The following is an 18,261-nucleotide window of genomic DNA, read 5'->3' as shown; positions in this document are numbered from 1 at the left end:
AATAGGAATAAAGTGAGAATGGAGAGAATCAAGCAGAATACTCTGAGCTGTTAGAGAAGGCAATCAGCTCCCTCAAGCTGCAACCTAAGTAAGTGCAGATGATTTACACATAGACAATTATTTTAAATCGTTGCAAAAACAATTTTTAAAATTTAAAGTTAGCAAATATAAAGACTAAATTATTAATTATAAAGTTTATATTATTATTAGAAGGAAGAGGAGGAAAACCTACTAGGAAGCCAAAATCCAAAACTAAGGAACTAACATTGAGTTCCACTCTATAATTTCATCGTTGCTGGTATCCTATAGTAGAATAGGATATATACGCTGATATAGTGGAACATTTTGAGAGCATATAGTCTATCATCTGTATTTATTACAATTGCAATGGTAATTAATATATAGGTGCATATCAGAGAGTAGTATTATATAGTATTATATAGAAAATACATTCAATATACTTAAAATGAGCCCTAAAAATGAAGTCTAAAATGGATATAGTTGTCATCTCTCTCTCTCTCATAAAAAAAGGGACACACAAAGTCTTAATTTTATTTTCTCTGCTATCTCCAATTAATAGATGAAATATTGGGAAAGAAGGCTATAAGCAAATCTACATTTTACAACCTTCAATCTGTGAAGACTTCCATGCTGTCCCTTAAGTCTGCACTAGCAAAGGTCTTTCAACAGCTTTAAGTCCTTTACTAATTTCTTATTTGCTAAAAAAATAAACTCTAGGTATGAAACAATATAGTAGTTATATTTCCGTATTTAGTTTGGCACAATGTAGAATAAATTTTCTTTAATTCTTCACTTATACAATATTAGTTTAAGAGAGGAGAATCTGTTTGCATTTTCATACAGAGTAATTCAGATGTAAACCTGAATGCAATTAGCTTTCTGTTTTTACATTTCCACACATTTTGCTATACAGCTCTCTCATTTACACACACACACACAAAGGGGATATATTTTATAGCCCTCACTGGATTACTTCGGGCCAGTCACACTCCCTCTCAGTCCAGCCTATCTCAAGGGTTGCTGTTGTGAAGAAAAAAAGGAGTGCTATATATGCTGCTTTCTACTCCTGAAAGAGAGGCAAGATATAAATCTAATAAAGAAATTGCCTCTCCCCAACTGTTATCTAGCAGACTGCCATTCCATCAGACTGAAGAGCAGAGAAAGAAAAGAGAAGATTACTTCATTACAGTATCTCTACTAAAATATGAACTGGGACCTGAACTATTTTCATCCCAGCTGATTGTGAGAAGTTATCTTCCTTAAGAACTAAAGCTTCCTTTTTTCCTTCTGGCCTAAAATCATCCTGAAGTGTCACAGCTTAAAGAATACCTGAACTTGGATCTTTCCTGTTTAATCAAAGTGCCATTCACTTGCTATTGATAGTTATTTGATTATTTATGTGGGATCAGAATGAGCTGACCAAACAGCAGCTGGGAATATCACTTAGAACAAGCAGCAGTGTAATTCAGTGGTGCAGTAGGCATTTCAATCTCCCTCAGCATTGTATCGTTCGCTGCCAAAGCAAGGAAAAAAGTTTTCAGTTATAGCCAATTTGTAGCTTTGCCTTGAAAAACTGCTGTAAAACCCATTACAAATATTCCATGCTTTAGGAAAAGATGCCATGCTAAAATATGGTTAATCATCCTATTTACACAAATAAAAGACTATTTCTACTGATTTACAACAGACTCTTGACTGAAAATCAATATATTTTTTCCAGAAATTACAAAATGTACAGTATTTAATATTGAAGCAGATATCCAGTCCAGCTATTTCTCCTACTGCTTATTTAATTATGATAAAACACTCTTCAGTAATCTTCCATATAAATAAGAAACCACTTTTAGAAGGGTTAGTATTTATAAGAGAGGGATATAATTGCAGGTTCTAAATTAGTGATTTAAAAGGAACATGTGTGTACATGTGTTTGGATGTGAAAGCACCTTATCACTTCAGCTACAATTGTCATCAGCACTTTTCTATTAAGTCTGTAAAGTTATCTGAGAGTAAATGTTGGACACCAGACACCTACACCCAGGCAATAAAATAATTTGAAAGTTGATAAATTATACTACGCAGCACTTGAGATCCAAAATGTGATTTGAAGTGCACAGAGACATGAACGTAACACCTGTCTACAATGCCTTCAACTCAGAGTACTACGGCTTGAGACACAACAGCAAGGACTTGGGACAACAGCAGTGTGAAGTTGTGGCAGCAGGAGCAAGGCCAAGCCAAGGCTCATATTTGGTGGGTGTTCTCTGCTGTTTGGCCTGAATTTAATCTGAGGCCTACTCTGGACTGGACTACTGGGTGGGACTTGTAGAGGGACTGAGTGGTTACTGGTGCACATGGTTGGATGCCCCCTCAACCTGGCTTTTTTGGCTATTGAGAGTTGATGGAAGGAGCAGCCAGGGTGGTAGCTTGCAGGGCTGTGTGGAAGTTGGTTGGATGAGTCAGGGCCAGGGAAGATAGAGGGGAAGGGAGGATGTGGACTGTGGGGAGAGATGATGAGGGGTGATAACAGTGTGGTGATGGACAAAGGTAGTTATGATGGGAACCTGAGGGCAGGATGCTCATGGTGAGGGTGGGATCAATGTCAGATCGATCCAGACTTCCAACCCTTAGTATTCACCCTGATATCAAGTCACTGGATCCTTGATAGCCCCTGTTCCTGGTTATTGCTATTAAAAGCCAGAATAGTCTGCAGTAAGGCCATCCTTATGCATGACTTGATCATGGAAAAATCAGCCTACGTTCCAAATATAACTGAGACCTGGTTGGGCCCAGAGGGCAAATGTTTCCCTTTCAGAGTTATGCCTGCCTGGATTTCCTAGGCAGGCACAACTGCCTGAGTCCATCAGCCAGGACTCCAGAGCAGAGAGAGTGAGGTAGTGGTTGTCATTTGGAAAATCTTGATGGCTTTCAGAGGTTCTGCAATGCATATAACTGGATGTGAGACCCTGAGGCAGAAGATGATTCCATCAACAAGTGGGCAGTGGAATCCCCAAGTTTGATAGTCCTCGAGGATTTTAACATGACTCTGGATAGCATAGAACATAGAGAATAGGGCAGCCCAACCATGGACCTGACCAAATCATTTTTCACCTGATGTATCCTGAAGATAATACACTTGATCTGTTTTTTGTCTTGGGGCATTGCAACATGATCAGATAGGGGATGTTACCATTACTCCTTTGTCATAATCAGATTAGTCTATGATCGCTTTGCAGCTTGCTGGTGCTGCCCCACCCTGCAGTTAGGTAGAACCCATTGGATTGGTCTGCCCCATGCATGTTATGGACCTAGAGGGATTCCAGCAAGAGCTTAGGGTTTTTCCTAAGTATCTGGTGGGCTGTTCATCTGGGGCTGTTAGCCCTTTGAGGTATGCCAGATTAAAAAAATAAGATACCACAGGAATTCCAGAAATGCTACTTTATTGTTATTGGCGTAATAACAGAATCCTGAAAGCTTGTCCAAGTTTCTCATATTAGAGATTACATTGTTACATTACATTGATTACATTACAACCTTGAGAGAGGGGCTGTTTCCAGCAGCCTTTAAGGAAGTGCTGGTGTGCCCCCTCCTCAAGAAACCATCGCTGGACCCTACTATACTGGACAATTTTTGCCCAGTCTCCCACCTTCCCTTTCTGGGGAAGGTGGTTAAGAAAGTGGTGGCTTTGCAGCTCCAGAGGATCCTGGAGGAAGCGGATTATCTAGACCCCTTTCAGTCAGGTTCAGGCCCAGTTATGGGACAGAAACAGCATTGGTCACAATTATGGATGACCTCTGGCAGAAGCAGGATGGAGGCAGTGCATCCATCCTTGCTCTTCTTGACCTCTCAGCGGCTTTCAGTACCATCGACCATGGTATTCTTCTGGACTGACTTAGGGAGTTGGGAGTGGGTGGCGTGGTTTTACGCTGGTTCACCTCCTTCCTCCAGGGTCGGTCCCAGTCAGTGTTGATAGGGAGCGAGAGATCTGGCCCGTGGCCCCTACTTTGTGGGGTGCCGCAGGGTTCAGTACTCTCTCCGCTCCTTTTTAACATCTACATGAAACCACTGGGTGAGATCATCCGTCACTACGGGGTGAGGTATCATCAATATGCAAGTGATACTCAACTATACATCTCCATCCCGGGTGAAGTAAGTGATGCTGTGGCCACCCTTTCCGAGTGCCTGGGGGCTGTGGGGGCCTGGATGGGGGACAACAGGTTGCGGCTGAACCTGGGGAAGATGGAGTGGCTGTGGATTAATGGCGCCTCGATTTCTGGGAAATTATCATCTTTAGTTCTGGATGGGGTTGCACTGCCAGACAGACCCGGTGCGTAACTTGGGGATCTTCCTGGACCCACAGCTCCTACTTGAAGAGCAGGTGGCAGCCCTGGCTAGGAGGGCCTTTGCACAATTTAGTGTTGTGTGCCAGTTACACCCCTTCCTGGAGTAAGAGGCCCTTCGAACGGTCACTCATGCCCTGGTTATCTCCCATATAGACTACTGCAATGCGCTCTACATAGGGTTACCCTTGAAGAGTATCCAGAAGCTACAGCTGGTGCAAAATGCAGCCACGCAGGCGATCTTGGGTATCCCAAGATCAGCACGTCACTCCTTTTCTCCGCAAGCTGCATTGGCTGCCAGTATGCTTCCGGGTCCAATTCAAGGTGTTGGTTATCACCTTTAAAGCCCTACATGGCACAGGTCCAGCCTACCTAAGGGACTGTCTCAGCCCTATCACATCAACCCAGTCATGCAGAGAGGGCATGCTACGGACCCCGTCTGTAAGAGAACTGCATCCGGCGGGGTCCAGGAGGCAGGCCTTCTTGGCAACAGCCCCCACCTTTTGGAATATTCTTCCCCTAGAAGTGAGATTGGCTCCCTCCCTCCTGGACTTTAGGAAACAAGTAAAGACCTGGTTCTGTCATCATGCCTGGGGCGGGAGGGAGAATAGTCATTCCTGGGGATGGCTAGTCTCTTAGAAGGACCCTGCTCTGCTTGCGAATCACAGAGAACTTTTAGCCATTGGGTTCTTATCATATTTATTTTATGTATTATATTATTTTATAGTTTTATATTTCTCTTATTTATGTTTTACTGTGAACTGCCCAGAATCCCTTCTGGGAGATGGGCGGTGACAAATTTGATTGATTGATTGATTAATAAACAAACAAACAAACAAATAAATATTGTGGTGATAACAGCAGTGAAACATAGTTATTTCTATGCTGTTATAGCATCCATATATAGGTGACCAGCAGCCCTTTTTCACATGACTCTTTCCTTGTTGAATCACAGAATCCAAAGCAGGCTAGTGGAAAAAGTTACTCAAAAATGCTTACAGCTTTACTTTGACTAGGCAGAGACATGGTTTTGCTTGGTTAGCTGTGTAGAGTTTTATTCTGTGTCTTTTAAGGAAGAAGACAGGATACTTGGGACTGTTAGCCCAACTGTTTGTTTTAGACCCATGTTCCTTCTGGCTGGTCAAAGCCACCCAGGAGGTAACATGTGATTGGGTCCATACAGTGATGTTGCTCTCCTTAAGGGAGAGAGTGGTTCCACCAGACATGTAGGAGACAAAGATGTGCCCACTTCTCAAGGGGCCATTGCTGGACCCAACCATTCTAGACAATTTTCACCCATCTTCAACCTCCCCTTTTCAGGAAGGTTTTGAGATGGTGGTTAGGTTGCAGCTGCATAGGATCCTATAAGAAACATCTTTTCCATTGGGATTCAGGCTGGAGCACAGTATTGAGGCAGCATTCATTATACTGGTTGATGATGTGTGGCAGAGTCAGGATGGTGGTGGTGCAACCGTCCTAGTCCTCCTTGGTGTAAGGAACCATGGAAATGACCTTGGAAAAGGCATCCAGAAGCCATTAGGACAACAGGTGCCGAATAAGCATGTGTTAAGCCCAGGGGGATGGAAAAGTATTAGAAAGAGACTCAGACTGGCTTCTCCCTCACTCCCTAGGATATAAGGGAGCAAGGGAAAATATAGGCAGATTTCCAAGATCCTATTACTATAGCCTGTCTCAATAAGGTATTGTTCTAGTCATCCTATGAAGCCAATGCCTGGCCAGTCTACTTTGTAGAGCTGACACTTTGAGACCACTGAACATGGTATCCTTCTCAACAAACTGCAGGGACTGGGGATGGGGGCATGGTGCTGCGATCATTTTCCTTTCTCTGCAGCCAGTCTCTCTCTCTCTCTCTCTCTCTGTGTATGTATAGAGGCTGAATCTGAAGCCCTTATTGTGTTGGGTGAGCCAGGGCTTGACACTCTTGCCCTCTTGTTTAACATGAAGTCACTGAGTAATGTCATCTGTTGGTCTGGGGTCAGATCTCATTAACATGTTGGTTATACTGGGTCATATATCTCAACTCCTGACCTGCGAAGTAATGTGGTCCAGGTCTTCTCCCACTGCCTGGAGGCTTTTGGAGCCTGGATAGGGAAGAACAGGCTCAAACTCCACCCTACTGAAAGGCTGTGAGTCTTGGACTACCTGGCTTAGGGGATTTTCCACCTTTGTCCTGAATGGAGCTGCACTTCCCCATTTGGGGTTGGTGCTCAGACTGAGGGTCCCCCTGAACTTTGGCTCCTGCTGGAGGTGGTGACAAATGAGGCCAAGAAGGCCTTTGAACATAATGTGCACTAATTGTACCTATTCCTGGACCAGGAGGACCCCTTTACAGTCACTCATGCCTTAATTACCTTGTATGTGGACTACTGCAATGTGTTCTACATAAGACTGGTCTTGAAGGCCACTTGGAAGAGCTGCAGTTGGCCCAAAATATGGTGGTATAAGATGATCTTGTTATGCCCATGTAATAACTTTGCTCTGCAAGCTGCACTAGTTATCAGTAGGCTTCTAGGTACAACTCAAGGTGCTGGTTATCATCTATAAAGCCCTACATGACATAGGGTCTAGTTATCTGAGGGACCATCCATCTCCCAAGGTTTCTGCCCATACTGTACAGACATATGTGGCATGCTTCAGGTCCCTTTAAACAGTGCTATCTAGGAAGTGTGCCTTCTCTGTTGCAGCATCTCCCCTCTGGAACAGCACCCTCAGAGATTCAAACTGCCCCTACCTGACCTGCATTTAAATGAGCCTTGTAAACGATTCTTCCTTGGCCTAGGGTAGTTGTCTGGCCCTTTAAGGTTAGGTGTTGTATGGGGAAAAGGGTTTTTATTGTTTCCTCTGGGCAACAATTGTTCTTTAACATTGTGATGTTTCTTGTTTTTTATTATTCTAAGCCACCCAGAGTCATTCTAGAGTCAGGTGGCCCTAGAAATGTATTCTATAAATATGAATAAATACATAAATATAAACCAAGAAGATTTTTTCCCAGGATCACACAGCAGCAGCTGTATAATTCCCCCCCAAAAGCACAATTGCTTGAAGAAGCTGAAGAAATGTGCCACGTTCACATCCCTGCACACTCCAAAAAACATTTTTGCTTTGAATTTGAAGTGCTACATGGTCCTGTTGATAATATTCTGTATTTATAAATAGTTAAACTCCATTCAGGTTAACACTGAGACTGAAACTATTACCTACAGTACCAGACCTGGAAGAAAGCACATGGAAATGAACAGCCACTTGACTCTATTAAAGACAGACTAATTTCCATTTTGTCTTGAACTAGCCTCCCTCAGTCTCAAACTAGGCAACATAACTTTAGCCTGATTCAGAGCACACATGGGCACACATGGGAACACTTTAAAGCAGCTGCCCTCCATGGTGATGAGTGATTCCAGGAAACATGTGTTTAAAGTGTTCCTGACAAGTGCTATGTGCAGGCTAATATGTCCTTCAAACCTGGATATTTGCACAGCCATACTATATAGGATGTTAGAGAGTTTAGCATCTTTCTGTTTTAAAATTTTAAGCTAGGTCTTGGTTTTGGTTGAACTACAGTGATCTTAGATGACTATGAAAAGAAAAACAAGATTAAGCTATGAGAAACTTTTCCACTACTGTTTCATATCTTATGTTACACATACAGCATGTCAAAGTTTTATACTAGACAGCTGTGTCAAGAGCAAAAGTAAGAAATCTAGAAAAAAGAAACACATACACACATCTTACCTTCAGAGGTGATGGAGGGGAGACTGAACAATATCGCATTAGGAGTGCCTTTGTATCTGCCTGAATGCAGAACTGAAACAATCACACATGTTCTACTTAGCTGTCCTCTGTAACTTCCCTGGCACTCATAGCTAATCTCCCTGCTCATCAAAGATGCCAAACTGGCTCTCACATATAACTTCATACAGACAAACATTTCAACTGAAAAGGTAAATGAACACATTCATCCAAATCAAATTAATTATTTTTCTATGTTGCGTGTCTCATGTTAAAAGCCAATTTTGGAAATATTTACACAAGTACAAGATTAACTATCATTATATGTGTTTTAGTCTATCATACGTATTTAAATTAATGAATGTTTATACTGACATAAATTAAAATTTAGAACAAGTCTATTCCTTTCTTTCTTGCAAGGAAATAATAGTGGAATAGAAGGATTGCAATAAGGTAGTCAAAAATCAGCAAGGCAAAAAGCACTGAAAAATACCTGAGCCACCATTTGTTTTCTATTACACTAACGTGGGTATTTCAATAAAAATGTATTTTTTTTAAAAAAAATCAAAATTCAGTACCAATAAATACTGGTCAGTAGTCCATAAACCAGAAAGGTAGAAGTTGGAATTTGTCCATGTTTAATGGTTCTTGTGATTGCTGTAATTGCTAAAGCTATAAAACACAAGTCTGACTGGTTTCTGAGAAACAGTAAGTAAAAATTACAGATGTCTGGAAAGTTACTTTTTCTTTCAGCAACATCATGAAGAAACGTACATATTAAAACATATTTTGATTGCTTGAGTTTCTGTTTTATTCTTTGTGTAATCAGGTATATGTGCCACAGACTTTTTTGCAAACTTTTTCTTGGAGTGGAATGTATTCATGTATTATCTGAAGATTAAAATCATTAAAAATGGCAGGGCTAGGCTCTAATATTATTGTTTCAGTCCCAAAACTCCTCCAGTCATTTACCATAAGGCAAAAACTATTGACTTGATACCATGAACTGGATCAATTTTATGGGTGTAATCTCCTTTTAAGCATTTTACATCTGAATTCATGCTAAAGTTTTATGCACTGTTTCCTCAACTTTAACAACTGTATAGTTATCTCCAGATCTAGTCACCCTATGCATTTTTTTGATCATAGGGCACAGTGGGTATATTCTTGCACATGACTTTTTTGTTTGGATCCGTAAACCTAGACACAGCTCATCTGTCGTTGTTAGCAGAAACAGCCCTTCATCCCTGTGAAGTCCCTCTGTTCCCTCCTTCATTTCAGAATGGCTGCAAAACTTAGCTGCTAAGGATACCTACAGGGGTTCTCATGTGGATGAATTACATCTTACTTGTGTGAAACTCTAATCTATTCATGATTGCTTATAATATTGTAATGGAACTAAAAACTACAACAAAGCTTATTCTCATACGATTATTCTACTAAAAAGACTGATCAACAGCAGAACAACACTGTGCTAATGAGTTTTAGGTAACTGACTAACAAAGTAGTAAAAAAACAGTACCCCCGATTTCTTCTCCCATTTCTGATATAGCTCTAAATCTAATTATTGTACTCTCTACCGCTCTCACAAGCCACCATAAAGGCCTAAAACTTTAAGTTATTCTATTATACAATGCTATTCCAAAATCTACCTCACTATTTCTATTACACCCTCTCTTGCTCCTTCCTCGCACCTACCTAATGCTATCTTCATTGTTTTCCTGCTCTTTGAGGTTTGTAAGAGACTCTTATTTAGTATTACAGGACTGGAAAATAAAGTGACAAAATAAAATCTGAATTTTTCTTGATGTTTGCCAGTAAGTCATTTTCTCCATCTTATTTTAACAGCATACAGTCTAGTGCATGTGGACCACACCTCTGAAGAAGATACTAACACAGCAGGATTTGTTGGGTACATGTATGCACAAATTTATTGTCATTGAAATAAAGGTTCTCATATGTACAATCTAAGAAGATGTACAGGAGAACATAATTTGGATTTTGAAGAAATACTACACTAATGAATTCACTGGAAAAAAAAATAGATTGCAAAACTACAAACAAAGCATCACCTGAAGTTGCTTTGTTGCATCCCCTTAGTTCTTACACTGTCAGAAGGGCCAGCCTGAGATTTTCCACAGACTGCACGGAAGCCACTCAAATTGGAAGACCCCTCAAAAATTGCTAAGTCAACAAGAAAACACCTGGCTTTCTGCCCAGGCCTTTAGTGAGGGTGAGTGAATCCCCTTTGGATATTATGCGTTTGTTTCTTTTTCATTCTGTCCATCTTTTATTCTTGTCTCTTATTGTATTTTTTCTTGTTCTTAATGTTTTTACTTATTAGCTGTTCAGAGTCATTGAAAGTCAGATGGCATACAAATGATGGTGATGATGATGTAGGTTTCTTTGTGCCTGCTAAAATTGATTCCATATATATAAAGAAATATACATTAAAAACAAGACAGCTCTAGACAAGAAATGAATACCATTTTCTGTAGCAGGTATATAAAACAAGGAAAGGTTTAGAGTTAAGCTGAAAAATGTTAAACGCTGCTTTATCATTTCCTCAATAGATAAAACAAATCATAGTCAATTATGTTCATAATGGATTGCAACTTTTGGTTTAGTAAGGTCATAGAGAAAAGACTAGATCAGAGAAAGAAAAGAAAACGTTATGCTACAAAGGCAGGATAAAAATAAAATAAAATAACAAATAGATCGATGATTCCCTGAAGACTTTCCACCCTATTTTAAGAGCAATTACTGCATTCATAATCTTAGTTGATTGGGAAGTGAAAACTAAATCAGAATACGCAACAGAAAATTCAAGGCTAGCTCAATGCCAATCCAAAATGTAACATTTATCAGAAGCAAGATGCAGATGACGAACAGTAAGTTAAGCAGTACAGCAGAGAAAGAAGCAAGACCAGAAAATATTCCTCAAACTGGTGGACAAAAATTATTTGATCAATTACTATCCATGGTTTATCAAGTGGAGGGCTTTTAAATCTGTGTTCTCAGAGATCTGCCCATGGCAAGACAGCAGGCCATTAATGACTCTTCTGCTTCTGATAAAAGACTTGTTGTTTATTCGTTTAGTCACTTCCGACTCCTCGTGACTTCATGGACTCCACGCCAGAGCTTCCTGTCGGTCGTCAACACCCCCAGCTCCCCCAGGGACAAGTCCGTCATCTCTAGGATATCATCCATCCACCTTGCCCTTGGTCAGCCCCTCTTCCTTTTGCCCTCCTCTCTCCCTAGCATCAGCATCTTCTCCATGGTGTCCTGTCTTCTCATTATGTGGCCAAAGTATTTCAGTTTTGCCTTTAATATCATTCCCGCAAGTGAGCAGTCTGGCTTTATTTCCTGGAGGATGGACTGGTTTGATCTTCTGGCAGTCCAAGGCACTCTCAGAATTTTCCTCCAACACCACAGTTCAAAAGCATCGATCTTCCTTCTCTCAGCCTTCCTTATGGTCCAGCTCTCGCAGCCATATGTTACTACGGGGAACAATAAAAGTCTTAGTCTACTTAATTTTCCCATTTGATGATATGACTTGTTAATTATCTGTTAGCCTTTATTATCTCACTGAAAGGCAAAGCATAAATATTTAAATAATGAAATGATAGTTATAAATTTGGGAAATAATCGTAAGAGAGTTATAAAATATACCTTTGCACACAAAAGGACCTAAGTAGAAACCAAACATGTTCAGTTTCAGAATTTCAGAAAGAGGACTATAGAGCCATTGCTGGTGAGATAATAAAGGCTAACAGATAATTAACAAGTCGTATCATCAAATGGGAAAATTAAGTAGACAGTTATGCAAACAGGCCATTTTCCACTTTCATGCATTGAGTTAATTTATATTCCAAAAAGGATTTCCAAAAGCTGAATACCTCTCAAGCTCTGAATTCATAGGCTGACCTTAGACTTTCTCAGAATGATTTTTAATGTAGTCTATCAGCAAAACCTGTTTAAAACACATGTCCCATCTGCCAGTATCCCAACTGCAAAAGAACTTCTTATACTTGCAGACAGTGCAGCTTCTGCCTGCTTCACTCTCTCTTCTAAATACCAGCTGTATGATAATGAGCAAAAACAGCCGAAAAGTACTGCACAGTAACAAAGCTGGTACGAAATGGGCAAAACAACGCCCCCACTCAAAGCAGCAGTGGCAGCATGAACTTTACAGATTATCTATTGAACAGAGATGGGGGAGGTTCAGGGAAAAAATAAAAGGGTCTGTACAGATAGTTAGAGAAGGGGGGAATCCAGGGGGAAGAGAGAGACTCAAGAAGGGGTACAAGCATTGAATGAAAAGCCTAAATTCTAAAGTACTTTTGTTAATCTCCATGAATCGGTTCTTCACATTTTCCACAGCTTATTTCTGATGTACTAATGATATGCCAATTGCCATTCTGATCATATACACTCAGTCCATTTCCAAGAAAGATAGAAACTTGATATAAAAGTTGTCTATTTATTAACAAATACTATTGTGAGCTACAGGGGCTATGATTAAAGCAATATTTATGAATCACCATACATTATTTATCATAGTTAAAGTTTGCTATTTTCAGTGAGAACATTAATCACATTCTTCTGTTTATTTATTTATTTATCCCTCCCACCAATGATTTCAAGAGTTCCCTGAAAAGGAAAAAAGTGTTCTACAGAAGATTCCAATGAATGCTTCATCTACAAGAAATGTTAGCTGGGCTTTCCAAAATGATACATACTTACTCAATTCTTTGATTACCTGAAAATCCAATGGTAAAAACACAAAGTTTCTGCCAAGTATCCAAATATAACGTGGCAGATATTGCACACTTTTGTATAATTTCTATTGCTAGTCATGAGTGATAAAAACTATGGCATTCATTGAAGCATTCCCCTTGTATGTAAGACCATAATCATCATCGTCATCATCATCATCATCATCATAATCCCATTTGGGAGCTTTCCAGATCTATCTTGCCAGTATTAAAGATGCTGGATTAGGGTAAAGTTAGCTCCAGCAATGCAAATAGTTTCAGTGTTTGAATGGTGCAATTACTATATTATGAAGACCATACAGTCCAGGAAATACATAAAATCTGTACACTGCATATTGGATTACTTCAGACAAATGTTTCAACCAAAGTAGACATCTACACAATTACACTGAAATACTTATATTGGCTGATATTTTTCCTATCTCAAGGTTATTATTTTTCTTTAACTGGAGGTTTATTTTAATGGTTATAACTTCTTTGGCCATTTTTTCATTAAATTCCTCAAGAGATGGGAGTACCAGACCACCTTACCTACCTCCTGAGTAACCTGTATACGGGTCAAGAAGCAACAGTTAGAACTGGACATGGAACTACCGATTGGTTCAAAATTGGGAAAGGAGTATGACAAGGCTGTATATTGTCACCCTGCTTATTTAACTTATATGCAGAGTACATCATGAGAAATGCCGGGCTGGATGAATCACAAGCTGGAATTAAGATTGCCGGGAGAAATATCAACAACCTCAGATATGCAGACGATACCACCTTAATGGCAGAAAGTGAAGAGAAACTAAAGAGCCTCTTGATGAGGGTGAAAGAGGAGAGTGCAAAAGCTGGCTTGAAACTCAACATTTAAAAAACTAAGATCATGGCATTTGGTCCTATCACTTCCTGGCAAATAGAAGGGGAAGAAATGGAAGCAGTGATAGATTTTATTTTCTTGGGCTCTAAGATCACTGCAGATGGTGACTGCAGCCATGAAATTAAAAGGCTCCTGCTCCTTGGGAGGAAAGCTATGGCAAACCTAGACAGCATATTAAAAAGCAGAGACATCACCTTGCCGACAAAGGTCTGTATAATCAAAGCTATGGTGTTCCCAGCAGTGATATATGGCAGTAAGAGTTGGACCATAAGGAAGGCTGAGCACTGAAGAATTGATGCCTTCAAACTGTGGTGCTGGAGAAGACTCTCGAGAGTCCCTTGGACTGCAAGGAGGTCAAATCAGTCAATCCTAAAGGAAATCAACCCTGACGGTTCACTGGAAGGACAGATACTGAAGCTGAAGCTCAAATACTTTGGCCACCTAATGCGAAGAGAGGACTCACTGCAAAAGACCCTGAAGCTGGGAAAGACTGAAGGCAAAAGGAGAAGGGGACAGCAGAGGATGAGATGGTTAGACAGCATCACCGATGCAATGAACATGAATTTGAGTGAACTCCAGGAGACAGTGAAGGACAGGAAGGCCTGGCATGCTATGGTCTAGGGTCAGACACAACTTAACGACTGAACAACAACATAGCTTGTACTGTACAATTCCAACTTCTATACACACTATACACTGCATTAGAGGCAACATACAAATACAATCAAATTAGTATGCTAATTCTAATGTCTATACGATCACCAGTCCTCAAAGACTGCTAAGCATACGGTAGTTATGAAAAGTAATAAACTTAGACTAATCACTGCTAAAGAGCGAAAAAAAAGATGTTAACTGTTTTCCTTTTTTCAATACATCTGTGAAAGAAATAGAGAAAAAATATTGAAGAATGAATACCAAGAATATTTATTAATGAAACATTATTTTTCCACTTGTTCATTTGTTTTTTTAAATACACAGGATTATTAGATTTAGATGGATATTATGAGCAGTAAATGCATACAAGTATTTGTTGTTATTATTATCAAAGTATTATTAATACTACAGTATATTAGTTTTTATTTAGATATTTCTTCCTTATCACAAAATCAGTTTAGGTCAAATAGAATAGAAAGAATAGAAAAGGAAAGAAATTAGTATTAGTTTAATTAATGTGATTACTTTTCCATGCCACATCTACTTAAGTATTATCTTTAAATACAATCCTTAAACCCTAAAATTTGCAAGGGATGCACATAATTTTTGCAGAGACAGAATTTAATTTGTTTAACAAACTATAATTCCTGCAGTATATTCAGAATATTATCACTTGCAGAATTTGTATCAATTAATCTTAAAGTATTTCATAATAGTGTTGCAGTGCCCCTTCATGTTCAGTAACGGAAGAGCAGGTCAGCTTATTACTGAATAGCATCTAAAGGTCCCAAAAGATTGCTAAGTACTGGAATGTGTTTTAGATAACGCATTTATTTATTCCATGCTATACTGCAGGTGAAAACAATTAATCATATACACTGAAATAGCAGAACATGCTACAGTTATTTATCTAAATGAAAAATGGAGATCCTGATATTTGGAATAGTCTGGATATTACTGACATTCAACATGGATCTGATTTCAATATTCAACCACTGTGTTTCACATAACCCAGGCTTCCGTAGCCTTCATGACAGTTGCTGAACTGTTTCAATATCCTCAGCTTTGTTTCTAAACCGGGAAGGAAAGTGGTAGTCTAATAGTGGGGGAAATCATGCTCCAATTTCTTCATTAGAATCAGAACAATGCCAGTTGAGTTGAAGATTCTGCGTGAGTGGGAAATCTATAGTGGACTCTAAGAGACTGCAGGAGATTCCTGGGCGGTTAGGTAGTACAGAACCACTCTTGGGGGATTCGTAGTTATTCCATGGATGCAAATAATTTGACAGAGTTATATATAAGATCTCTGTAGGCAGGATCCATGCAATCCATTGCTAACTAGCCAAGCTGAGAATAATGAAACAAGCTGGGTAATACCGAAGAATGCAGACTCTTTAAATATCACGAGGAGTCCAATTAAGCACAAATAAAAACTTACTGGATCTACTCTCTATAAATAATATAGAAAAATGAATCTTTTTTCACCAACTTCAACTGCTTTCCCAGAATAATCTAGAAGAGCTTTTCTCTGCTGCTTGAGGCCTCTTGTAATCTAACATAGGGGATACCCTCCATAATATGCTATGACATGAACTGAGGCTTATTAGAAATGCCCCAAAACAGAAAAGCTTTTTTTTAGGTATCTCAGAAGTAAAAGGAAAGGCAGAGTCTATAGGTCTATTGGGAAGAGAAAGAAGTGGAGAAGTAATGGGTGAAAGTAAGAAGGCAGAATGCCTTCGTTCATATTTTATATATATATTTTCTCAGAAGAGAAACAAAGCCCTAGTTGGCCATCGCTAGTTGAAGTAGAGAGTAGCAGCTCCAGATAAACAAGGAGCAGGCTGAAAAACAGATACAGACAGTCCTCTACTTATGAACTTTCAAGTTACGAACTTTCGCTGATATGAACAAACCTGTCTGCAGCTCCAATCTAGAAGGTCCTGGAAGGCGGGAGAAGGAGGGGAAGGGTTAGTTTGTGGTACACCGCATAGGTACGCTTGTTTGGACTTACAAACAAAATGGACTTACAAACAGTCTGTTGTAACCTCCTCTGCTGGTTACTTACCTCCTGTAAGTAACCAGCAGAGATTATAGTAGGACTGTAATCTCTGAGAACTGCTAGAGAACTGGAGCAGAAGATTGTAGGAGAGCAAATGTTGTCTCTGTCTTCAAAAGAGCCAGCCACCATCACCCTTCCTCACAGAGTTAATGCCTTTACAGATTGGGAAGAATGCTGTGGACATAGAGCACTGTGACTTCAGGAAAACATTCAATGAAGTCTCTCATAATATCCTAATAAAATGATAAAATATAGATTAGATGATAGAACAGATGGATTATATGTTAGATGAATGACTGCCTCTTGAGCACTCAGAAATGCCTTCACATCAGATTGGAGAGTAGTATCAATTGGAGTAGTATTGATTGGAGACTCTGTCATGGGTTCTACGCTGTTCAACATTTTTATTAATGATCTGGATGAAGAAGTTGAGGGAATGATTGTCAATATGCAGAGTACAAAAGCAAGACAAGTGGCTAACACTGAAGGAGTTTCCAAAAGATCTAAACAAGCTTGAACAGGCAGATGAAATGAATAGGATGAAATCTGACAAACAGAAATATAAAGTTCTGTATCTGAGAATGGAAAATAAAGTAGAAGATGAGGGACACCTTGCTTGGCATGTGAAAGGGATCTGAATGTTCTAGTAGATTACAAGTTGAACATGATCCACCAGCGTGGTGCAGTTGTTAAGAAGGTACTTGGGGATTCTGCCTTGGTGAGGCCCCACTTGGAATACGATTTCCATATTATTGCAAACATATGGCCAGAAAAAAAAATAACATTATAAATTTGAGGTTAATTTCTTAATCTGTAACAAATATATAAATACGAAGGACAGTTTATTACTTATGGAATAAATATGGAAATATATTTATTGACTATTAATGATTTTCTAAGTTTGCAGTGATCAGTTTTAGATCCCAAACATATACAAAGACCAACAACAAAGACCAACAACAAAGAATTAAATACATTTGTTGTATATTCTACATTATTGCACACTATAGACCAGGGTTTCTCAATCAGGGTTCTATGGAACCCTAGGTGCCGTGAGAGGTCACTAGGAGTTCCCTGGGAGATCACAATTTATTTAAAAAATTATTTCAAATTTGGGCAACTTCACATTAAAGAGGTAAGTTTCGTCCTTTATTTTTAGTTTAAGAAAAAAAATGCACTGTTAATGCATATATACAGGCTACACATGAAACAAATATAATAATTATAATAAAATATATAACAAATACAATAAATGGTATTTATATTTTTATATATATGGTATTTATATTTTTATACATATATTGTATTTGTATTCTATATTTACTTTTTTAATTGACTACCTTTGTTGTAAACCGCCCAGAGTCCCTCTGGTGGGAGGAGATGGGTGGTGACAAATAAATAATTTTGTAACTTTTGGCCTATATTTGAGCCTGAATGTGCAGGGGTTCCCCAATGCCTGAGAAATATTTAAAGGGTTCCTCCAGGGTCAAAAGGTTGAAAAAGGCTGCTGTAGATTAATAGACACAGAATCTACTAGCTTTTTGTTATTATGAGTGCCAATTTAACATGTTTTTCTCAACATAAAGAAACTTAATGTATATCCCTCAAGCACATTAAATTCTATGATCTTCTAAGCAAATTTTAATTCAAGAATGCATTTTTTAAACAATTAATTATTTAGAGCAGTGATTTCTAAACCTCTTGAATTTTGGGGATCCCTTTTTAACATCAAAAGTTTTGCAGACCCTTAGAATAGTTATACTTCTACTTGACTAAAATAAATAAGGACAAAAATCTGAA

The 18,261-nt window shown here is 39.0% G+C and overlaps 1 protein-coding gene across 2 annotated transcripts in view; it reads right to left on the bottom strand.

The window, feature by feature from the left end:
- The window catches only part of FBXW7 (F-box and WD repeat domain containing 7), a 135,125-nt gene that overhangs the window by 44,062 nt on the left and 72,802 nt on the right, over nt 1-18,261 (bottom strand). The window lies entirely within an intron of this gene.

The sequence above is a fragment of the Candoia aspera genome, chromosome 8 (assembly GCF_035149785.1).
Source record: "Candoia aspera isolate rCanAsp1 chromosome 8, rCanAsp1.hap2, whole genome shotgun sequence".
In the NCBI taxonomy this organism is placed as follows: domain Eukaryota; kingdom Metazoa; phylum Chordata; class Lepidosauria; order Squamata; family Boidae; genus Candoia; species Candoia aspera.
This window is presented reverse-complemented; position numbering and strand designations above follow the sequence as displayed.